Source organism: Pinus tabuliformis, chromosome 5_2 (genome assembly GCF_031772625.1).
Source record: "Pinus tabuliformis cultivar Carrire ecotype Pingquan chromosome 5_2, CPIR1, whole genome shotgun sequence".
NCBI classification, from domain to species: domain Eukaryota; kingdom Viridiplantae; phylum Streptophyta; class Pinopsida; order Pinales; family Pinaceae; genus Pinus; species Pinus tabuliformis.
This window is the reverse complement of record NC_142306.1, coordinates 979,576,278-979,585,832: the sequence shown is the minus strand read 5'-3', so window position 1 is coordinate 979,585,832 and position 9,555 is coordinate 979,576,278. Positions and strand designations below refer to the sequence as shown.

The following is a 9,555-nucleotide window of genomic DNA, read 5'->3' as shown; positions in this document are numbered from 1 at the left end:
ACCGTGAACATCAACAACGATGTCGACATCGGCAAATTATGCCTCCAGGTAACGGCAGTAACTTTGCTCTTTCTTCAGTGCAGCATATGCACAAATATGTGCTGGTTCATGATTTCGCTTTCTTTTCATCTGCACAAAGACGCCATGATTGCTTCATTAATTACATTGTTATTGGATCACAGTTAGGGAAATACTGTTTCGTAACCGTGGTCGTAAACATATTGGTGGACTGTTCGATCTACTGTTTGGTAGTCGGGGTCGTAGCCGTGGTCGTAATCATATTGGTCGACGATCGGCGACAATCCCATCATCGGCAACAACAACGACAACAAAATCATCACCGTGAAGACCAAAGACACCGTGAAGCCCAAAGACACCGTGAACACCGTGAAGACCAAAGACACCGTGAAGCCCAAAGACACCGTGAACACCGTGAAGCCCGAAGACACCGTGAACACCGTGAAGACAAAAGACACCGTTAACACCGGCCACGTATGCCATCAGGTAAGCAACGTCAGTAGACCAAGATCGCCGACAATCGCATCATCGGCCACAACAGCGACAATAAAATCAACACCGGCTACAACAAAACCATGAACACCAACAATCCCAACATCGGCAACTTATGCCACCAGGTAATGGCAACGTAAGTAGACCAACCTATACTAAGTGCCTTTTGTTTTCCTTCACTGCAATATATAGACCAACCTATACTAAGTGCCTTTTGTTTTCCTTCACTGCAATATATAGACCAACCTATACTAAGTGCCTTTTGTTTTCCTTCACTGCAATATATATACAAGTATGTCATGCTTCATGATTTCGTTTTCTTTTCATCTGCACAAAGAAGTCATGATTTGAATTCCCATTCTTTTGTTTCATTAGTTACATTGTTTTTGGATCGTAGATATGGAAAAGAATAAATGCACTCGAAGATTTTCTGTTTACCCAAAATTTGATTATGCGTTTGAAGGGTGATCAAGTAATTGTGATTGGTTTAGACTCCAGAGGCAAATGTTCTATTATATATAAGACGTAGCCGAATTATTGCAGGTTGCAGGTTGCTTTGGAATTATTGACGTGAATCATTGGGAGCAGGCGTTATTTAATATACCAATAACTGTGTCTGCCTAAGGTGGGATGACCATCCATGGAACGCATTCCCGTGACATTTAAAATTTTGCTGGCCAAGGCCGAGGAGGTGATGCACCCACACTGCTGTTGTTACATCGCTTCTGCAACCTATCACAAACCGTGCATATGACCGAAAGACGAGGAGGAGGGACCAAGACAATCATTTATTTTATTTTAATTTATCAGCTGCTGGAGTTAGGTGCAAGTGGGCGTGGAAACACAATCATTTATTTTAATTTATCATTTATTTCTTTTGATGGCCAAGGCCGAGGAGGTGATGCACCCACATGTGATGCCCCAGAACATTGTAAATATTTTACCGTAAATATTTTATTTACCATGCTTTATTTACAAAATAAAGGACGACGGTTATTTGAATTAATAATATTCTTTTTATTATTGGTTATGGAAAAATGTCAACGAGCATTAAAAGAAACTAGCAACTTCCAAGTAGGGAAGTTGGGGAAAAATGCAATTGCTGGAATGCAACCCTAACTACCTCCCTGAAGGGTGAGACTCCAAGAAAAAGGAGCAAAAGAGAGGAAAACCCGTGCCGAAAGGTCAGACGAAAAAAGAAAATGCCAATGACCAGATAGCATGCACGAACTTGCAGAGGTTAGTGACTTGCAAGAGAGCTCGGGGGTCCATCAAAGAACCTTCTAAGAAGTGCTATTTGATTCAGCAGAAGCCAGGTAAGTGGTCTAACAAAGAAACTTGAAGTCGCTGAATAAAAAGAATAATACTGGATGTTCTCATAAACAGTCAAGGGCTGTAGGTTCTTTTGTTAGCATCTGGAAAAAACTGTGGTAGATAGATGAATATAAACAAATAATGTAAATAAATAAAGCCAAGAAACGAACAGGTACCTATGGGGGCTAGCTGAATCGTTAAAAGCTGAGATTCTGTATATGGGAAAACTGTAGCAGATGGAAACTGTAGTATGAGGCTTAAAGATTAAGCGAAAATTTAAAATTTGAATCTGTCTCGGGAGATACCCGGATGAGTTAACTCGCAGGGAGAAAAGAACCAATTTTAAACAAATTATAATACGTTAGGGATGAGACGGTTGTCCAAATCTTTGAATGTCAGAGTGCTAGGGTTTAGCCGTACCCGGCCCGTTTTCAGCGAGGGTAACACCATACCGGTCTGGAAACGACTGCGGCAGCTAGTACAGCATAGCTTGGGAGATAGAGTCATTCTGTCGAGTTATTCAGAGGGAAGTGGAACACCTGTACAGAGTTCAATCTTAATTATTTTTAGGGCAGTGTAAGTGAAAGAAATTCTTCGACTCAGGTTTTCGTAGAGACAAACCCACAGGATTGCCTCTAGGGTCCGAGTCGCTCCGGGAAGCTTCGAGTATTAACCCAAAAAGGAGAAAACAAAAGAAACATAACAGGGTACATAACCCTGGAAGCAAGAGCATTAACAAAACTTGCAGTAAGTCTTTATTTTCTTCATAATAATAGAAACAGTCACCCCCTTTAAAAACAATTTCAACTGTGTAGACATGCAGGAGCATTATAAATAAACTCAATATGCAAGAAACAGTAATGGGTACCCGTCTGCCTTATAAGAAAACTATAATTCATATAAAGAAACAGAGAAACAGTGAACGGTAGACTTCGAGAACATAATCAGTTAACCCCTGAAGCCATAGTCCATCCACACGCAGGCACAACCAATATAATATCAGAACCAGTCTCATTACAGTCGCAGAAAAGGAAAAAATAACAATTATACAAATATATCTAAATGTCAACAGGAAAGGTTGCAGAGACATAATCACATAAGGGACCATTAGGGAACAATTCTTGCAACCTGCGATTTCAACATGGTGCAAACGCTAACCAGCAAAAGAATAGGGTTACGAACATACAACTGTATTTTCAAAAGTAATAAGGTCCTTCCATGAGTATGGACAACCATTAAAATCCTGAGTTTTAGCAAACCCAGAGCAACGAGATTATAGATAGAGTTAAATTACAAGCTGGAAGTTGCATGAGGAAATTACCCCGAGTGGTCTCAAACGCAGGACCACTGGGGGCCCTCAGCTGTTAACAGTAAACCCTACCCCGCACAATCCGGGTCTACACCGGGGAATTTAAACAATAACAGCAAAGAACGAACTGTAGCTTCCAAAACTGGAGTAAAATTTCCAGATAATCTACGGAATTCATCCATGACCTCGACCCGCAACCTTTAATTGCATAGAGTACTTACCCGGAATAAACGACCAGCACTAACACATGAAATGGGTTGCCTGTGTGAAAACTCCCGAATCCACAGCTTCATCTCCCTCTATCCTGCGATCAGAAAACTGGGATTAGCAGTAGAAGTTTAGAAAATCAAGCTTTTTGGAAAAAGAGAAAACGAAATCTGCAATACGCTTTACAATCAGTTGGCAAGGAAACAACAACCTAGCTTGTGATCGGGCTATCCAAGCGCCAAGGGAGGTCTCGGCCGCTCCAAACCACTGGCTGCCTTTGGTAACTGGAGCGCTCACCGTGCAAGGAGAAACCAGACAGCAGAACCCAAACGCATCAGGTAGAGGAAAGAATGAGGCATAACCACGGTGAGGCGGGGGAATTGGATGGGCCTCCCTCCGCCGTCGATGGGGTGAGGAATCCAAGGTCGCAGACTCCAAGGGTTCATCTGCCGCGCCACGGCAACGTTTAATACAATGTAGTGAGCACTGAAGCCAAAGAGATCACCATGTGATGTTTACAGTGTGGAGGACGGAGAATAGAATCAGCAGTGTCCAACATAAATGCGCCTGGGAACACAACCATAGAATCGGATTGGGAACCGAACCAAAGCCTGTGCCAAGGGGAAACTCCTATTTCCACCACGATAATAATGTTAATGCACGCTGACATGCAAGGGGAATAGTGGCTGCCTTGCATTTATATTTCCTCAAAGTTGACTTTGGCATGTTACCAGCAAGGCAGCCACTATTACCTTGCATGTCAGGGTGCATTAACTTTTCTATAGTGGTGGAAATAGGAGTTTCCAAGGGATGGCACGTCAGCAGGGTACAAATATGCATTTAATAAAAACATAATTGGTTAATTAAACCCCCATTTACGGAGTTGTCTATAATGCGACTTTTTGGAGATTCCGGTGACGGAATCCGGTGGAAGAAATTGAGGTTAAATCTTGATTTGTTGCAGTTAAAATGGTTTTTTAACTGCATATTTGGATTCAGCACCCTCGAAAACCTCTGCTACGCTTTCATTGTGCAGAAACTAGCTATCAAACTTGCGATTCCAATAAATTCCTGCCGGATTTCGACCGAAAAAACCGCTGGAAAAACTTTCAAAAAATCGCGTTATAGACTATTTCCCCATTTACACCGCTTCTCCAACCTATCACAAACCGTGCATATGACCGAAAGACGAGGAGGAGGGACCAATAGAATCATTTATTTTATTTTAATTTATCAGGGGCTGGAGTTAGGTGCAAGTGGGCGTGGAACACACAATCATTTATTTTAATTTATCAGTGGAGGATTCTTAGCCGCCCTGTGGCTATCATGATGTTGTTCTATCATGTAATACGCAACCTAATTCGATTATATTATTTCCAGAGGATATAGTATGCAGAACTTCGAACCAGCTGTACTTTTCAATTTTCCATCTCCTCAAATAATAAGCATGTTAATATTTGTTTTAATTTCACAATTTTCATATGCTTGAAATTGGTTCTAAACGATGTTATAAATAAAAATAATATAAAATGGTTTTTATAAGATTAAAATGCAAAAACATAAAATTATATGAAATGAATTAAATAAATTGAAATTACAAAGATATAAAATTATATACATAGATTTTATTAAATAAAAATATAAAAATGTAATAATAATGAATACATATATAATTATATATGTGGTATTAATTATTTTTTGACAACTGAGATTAGTATTTGATTTCATTTATAGAATTATAATTAATATTATTAAAGGTAGTTTTAAAAATGTATATAAGCGTAAATATTTTAATGATTCAAAACTAAATAAATAAATATGTTATAAGAAATTTTAAATTTCCATAAATATAAATATTTAAAATGTTATATAGCAAATTAATGTAATACAAGATAAGATAATCACATATTTTTAAATAATGAATTAAGGCATTAAGTTAATTGAAGCCAAAGGCTCATTTTACAATTTAGTACGAGTTCAACTTGAATTTGACACATGTACTTTAAAAGAAGATTTATAATAAAAACATAAATGATTATATTATTTGGTTAATTTTAATTAACAACATTATAAAATATTAATAATTACATTCTCATTGTGCTCACTTGATTTGTTTATATTTCACTTTCACTTTTAGAGTAATAAATAAAATATTTAGATGCTTAATTTAAATAAATAATATAATTTTATGTTAAGGTAAAATAATTAAAATTTTAGAAAAAACTATATTTCTCTTATAAATATTTCAATGTGAAACTTAAATAAACTGTATGAATATTCACATTAACTAATATATTTCAATACGAAATGTATGTGTGTTATATTTCAATGCTCAAAAGGAAAAAGTAATTAAAGGTACAAGGAAAATTTGTGGTTCATTCAATTGTTAATAGAAAAATATTAATATTAATATTTTTTTCAAAAATACAATATTAAATCTCTTGACTTGTAGTTTGGTATCGTAAAAAGAGGTTTTGATATAATGTGATTTGATCCTTCTGAGTGTTTGAAATGTGATAACAAAATTATTAACCAATTTTAAAATATATTCATTATTATTTCTAATTTAATTTTTTGTTTTTTTTAATTTAATATTTACAAAATATTAATTTAAAAGTTTCATAAATTTACATAAATAACATGAAAAATGAACTATGTGATAATGATAATAATAATAAATTATTTTTTATGTGATAGCTAAGTTAGACACCACCACATTGGTGTATGAGATATGCATAAAGAATTGATCTCAATCTTGAGTACCAAAGTCTTTATGAAGGTGCATATACTCTATCTTCCTCCAGATTTGAACATGTCACTTTTTTAGAGGAAATAAGTGAAAGTAATTAATAATTATTTATGATTTGTTTCCTAAGAACTAAGTACTCCACCTCTTGTATTGTGTCTTTGGTGGTGCCAAAAGGAATTTGATGAGTATTGTTGTTGAACTAATAGTGTAAAAATATGATTGTTTTATTATGGTTCCACATTCAAATTTTAAGGATATAATGTAACATTAGTCACTATTATGCAAATTGTAAAATATTTGGGGATATTTTCCTAAAAATATTCAAAATTATAATAATTTTGTATAGTTTCTATAAAATTTTATATATTTTCAAGGTAAAATAATTTTCTCCTATAAAATTTGGGTTTGGCTCATCATACAAAAAAAATGAAATTAGTAATTTTTTTTGGGGTAAAAACATGGAAAATTAACCCATTCTTCAAATCCCCCAGCCCCCTCAAAATTTCATTGTATATTATTCATTATTATTTTAATGTATTAATTATTCATATAATATTTGTCCAAAATATGGAATTAGAGTTTAAATAAAGAGGTTGTTATGAAGCTCATGTGAGAAGGTTTTAGATTATGAAGCTCATGTGAGAAGGATTAAATCCAAATAAATCCAATCAAGAGGAAATTCATTGTATGAGAGGTTGAGAAAAAGAGAACATCATAAATTAGGCTCTTCTAAAACCATTGTTGATACTTGTGCATTAAATTCATGATATTTCATTCCAACTTGAACTGGTCTCTTGATCAAAAATCTATAGTATAGTTAATGTTAATCTCCTCAAGTCATATGGATATTTTTTGTTAAAGAATGGACTTGAGGATATCATACTAGATATCCAACAACCCTTTAATGTAGTGAGGTAAAATCCCCTACAAAATCAAAGTAAAAACATAGGGAAAACTACAACCTAACATGTGTGTATGTATTGATTCAATACATGCAATCCATTTTCAAAGCAGTACAAATAGTTGCTCTATACAAATTTGATCAAAGATAAGTAACTTACTATTTATCACATCCCTTTTTTCTTCATTTGTTTGTTTGGACTAGCTCCCCTTCCCTTTTGTCACCATTTTGTTGGTTGTCCCAAGTTAGTGCCCCTTCTATGCCATCAATTTTATTGATGTACTCACTAGCCTAATAGAATGACTAGTATACCATGTACCCTTCCGCCATAGAGCCATATGGTTTTTCCCCTTGTTTAACAAACCCATTTATTTTTTCCATCTTCCTCTCTAAGAAGAACATCTAATGACACGGAACCCCAATTAATTCAACTTCATCAATTAAGTGAATTAGAAAATTGATTTGCAAGTCCATAAAACTTGTGGGCATCTTTTTCTCAAGCATCCAAACAATCTCAACTATCTATGAATGTCATCACAAAATTCTAACAATATAAATCTCCTTAATGTGCATGATTTATTAAAAAAATCGTTTATTTATTAATTATTTCTTAATATTTTTAACATTCTCATTGAAATAATTTATTAAAACATTATATATTAATTATTTCCAATCCATTTTATGATGGAAATTATGTTTTTTTTTTGTGGGGGGGGGGGGGGGGGGGGGGAAGTATCAAATTCATTAACCAATAACATCACATCAAGACAATGTACATAAGAATTATTTGAACACTTTAGGGAAGCTACAACTTCCAATTTACTGGCTACAACAGGAAGGGGTACAACCCCAAGATATTTACTAGTCACTACTAGAAGGACCTACAACCAATGGTTTACTAACATCCACTAGAAGGAGGTGACAACCTGCTGAAGGAAGTTACAACTTCATTGCCAAGCACCACCTTGCCACCCTATAGAATACATGATAAAACAAAAAATTCTTGGGCTCCCGTACTAGGGACAATAACCAAATCCAACAATATACAATCACTATTATTTCTCCCTAAACAAGTTCAACTTCAGATCTACTCCAAAAGTATGCCAGTATAATTCTGACCTTCAATGCAACTATAGGTGCCCATTGGAGGGGCTAGTCGATCAAGTTCACATATAGATATATATTTTAAAGTTGGTCGGCTTTCTAATCGGCTCGAGTGTCTCAGTCACTTAAGGAAACTTGGTTCCAAATTTAAAGTATTGTAACATTATACACACACACACACACACATATATGTATAGTCACGTCAATGTACTGGCTTGATTTTCTCATTAAGAATGTAACACCTCTTCCTTGTATACTAAATTATTGTAAACCTAAGCAAAGTTAAAGCTAGATGTGATATCCTCCCTTGTGTGTTAAATGTTTGTAAACCTAATATTTTTAACATTCTCATTGAAATAATTTATTAAAACATTATATATTAATTATTTCCAATCCATTTTATGATGGAAATTATGTTTTTTTTTTTTGTGGGGGGGGGGGGGGTTGGAGAAGTATCAAATTCATTAACCAATAACATCACATCAAGACAATGTACATAAGAAATATTTGAACACTTTAGGGAAGCTACAACTTCCAATTTACTGGCTACAACAGGAAGGGGTACAACCCCAAGATATTTACTAGTCACTACTAGAAGGACCTACAACCAATGGTTTACTAACATCCACTAGAAGGAGGTGACAACCTGCTGAAGGAAGTTACAACTTCATTGCCAAGCACCACCTTGCCACCCTATAGAATACATGATAAAACAAAAAATTCTTGGGCTCCCGTACTAGGGACAATAACCAAATCCAACAATATACAATCACTATTATTTCTCTCTAAACAAGTTCAACTTCAGATCTACTCCAAAAAGTATGCCAGTATAATTCTGACCTTCAATGCAACTATAGGTGCCCATTGGAGGGGCTAGTCGATCAAGTTCACATATAGATATATATTTTAAAGTTGGTCGGCTTTCTAATCGGCTCGAGTGTCTCAGTCACTTAAGGAAACTTGGTTCCAAAATTTAAAGTATTGTAACATTATACACACACACACACACACATATATGTATAGTCACGTCAATGTACTGGCTTGATTTTCTCATTAAGAATGTAACACCTCTTCCTTGTATACTAAATTATTGTAAACCTAAGCTAAGTTAAAGCTAGATGTGATATCCTCCCTTGTGTGTTAAATGTTTGTAAACCTAAGCTGAGTTAAAGCTAGGTGTGATACCCTCCTTGTGGGTTAAACTATTCTAAACCTAAGCTGAGGAATGATAGGTGATATGTAATATGAAAAGTAAATGTGTTATTAAATAAACTAATAAAATAAATCACATTGAGGGCGGAGCACAAGAGAGAGGAGATTCTTGCCAAATCCCATGAGGAATGGGATAGAGATGAATATTTCATGATAAAGCTTCTAGATGTGATTCTAGATAAGCTTGGATGGATTGGATATCCATCAGATGGATGGGAGATAAAGATCCATTGGACATAAAAGCTTTGC

The 9,555-nt window shown here is 35.2% G+C and overlaps 1 long non-coding RNA gene across 1 annotated transcript; it reads right to left on the bottom strand.

The window, feature by feature from the left end:
• Positions 1 to 2,931: 2,931 nt before the first annotated feature.
• LOC149162569 (uncharacterized) lies at positions 2,932 to 3,901 on the bottom strand. Its single transcript, XR_016261565.1, has 2 exons — positions 3,552 to 3,901; positions 2,932 to 3,437 (listed from the first exon to the last, which is right to left on the bottom strand). It is a non-coding gene; the product is annotated as an uncharacterized LOC149162569 (long non-coding RNA).
• Between the last annotated feature and the right edge of the window lie 5,654 nt (positions 3,902 to 9,555).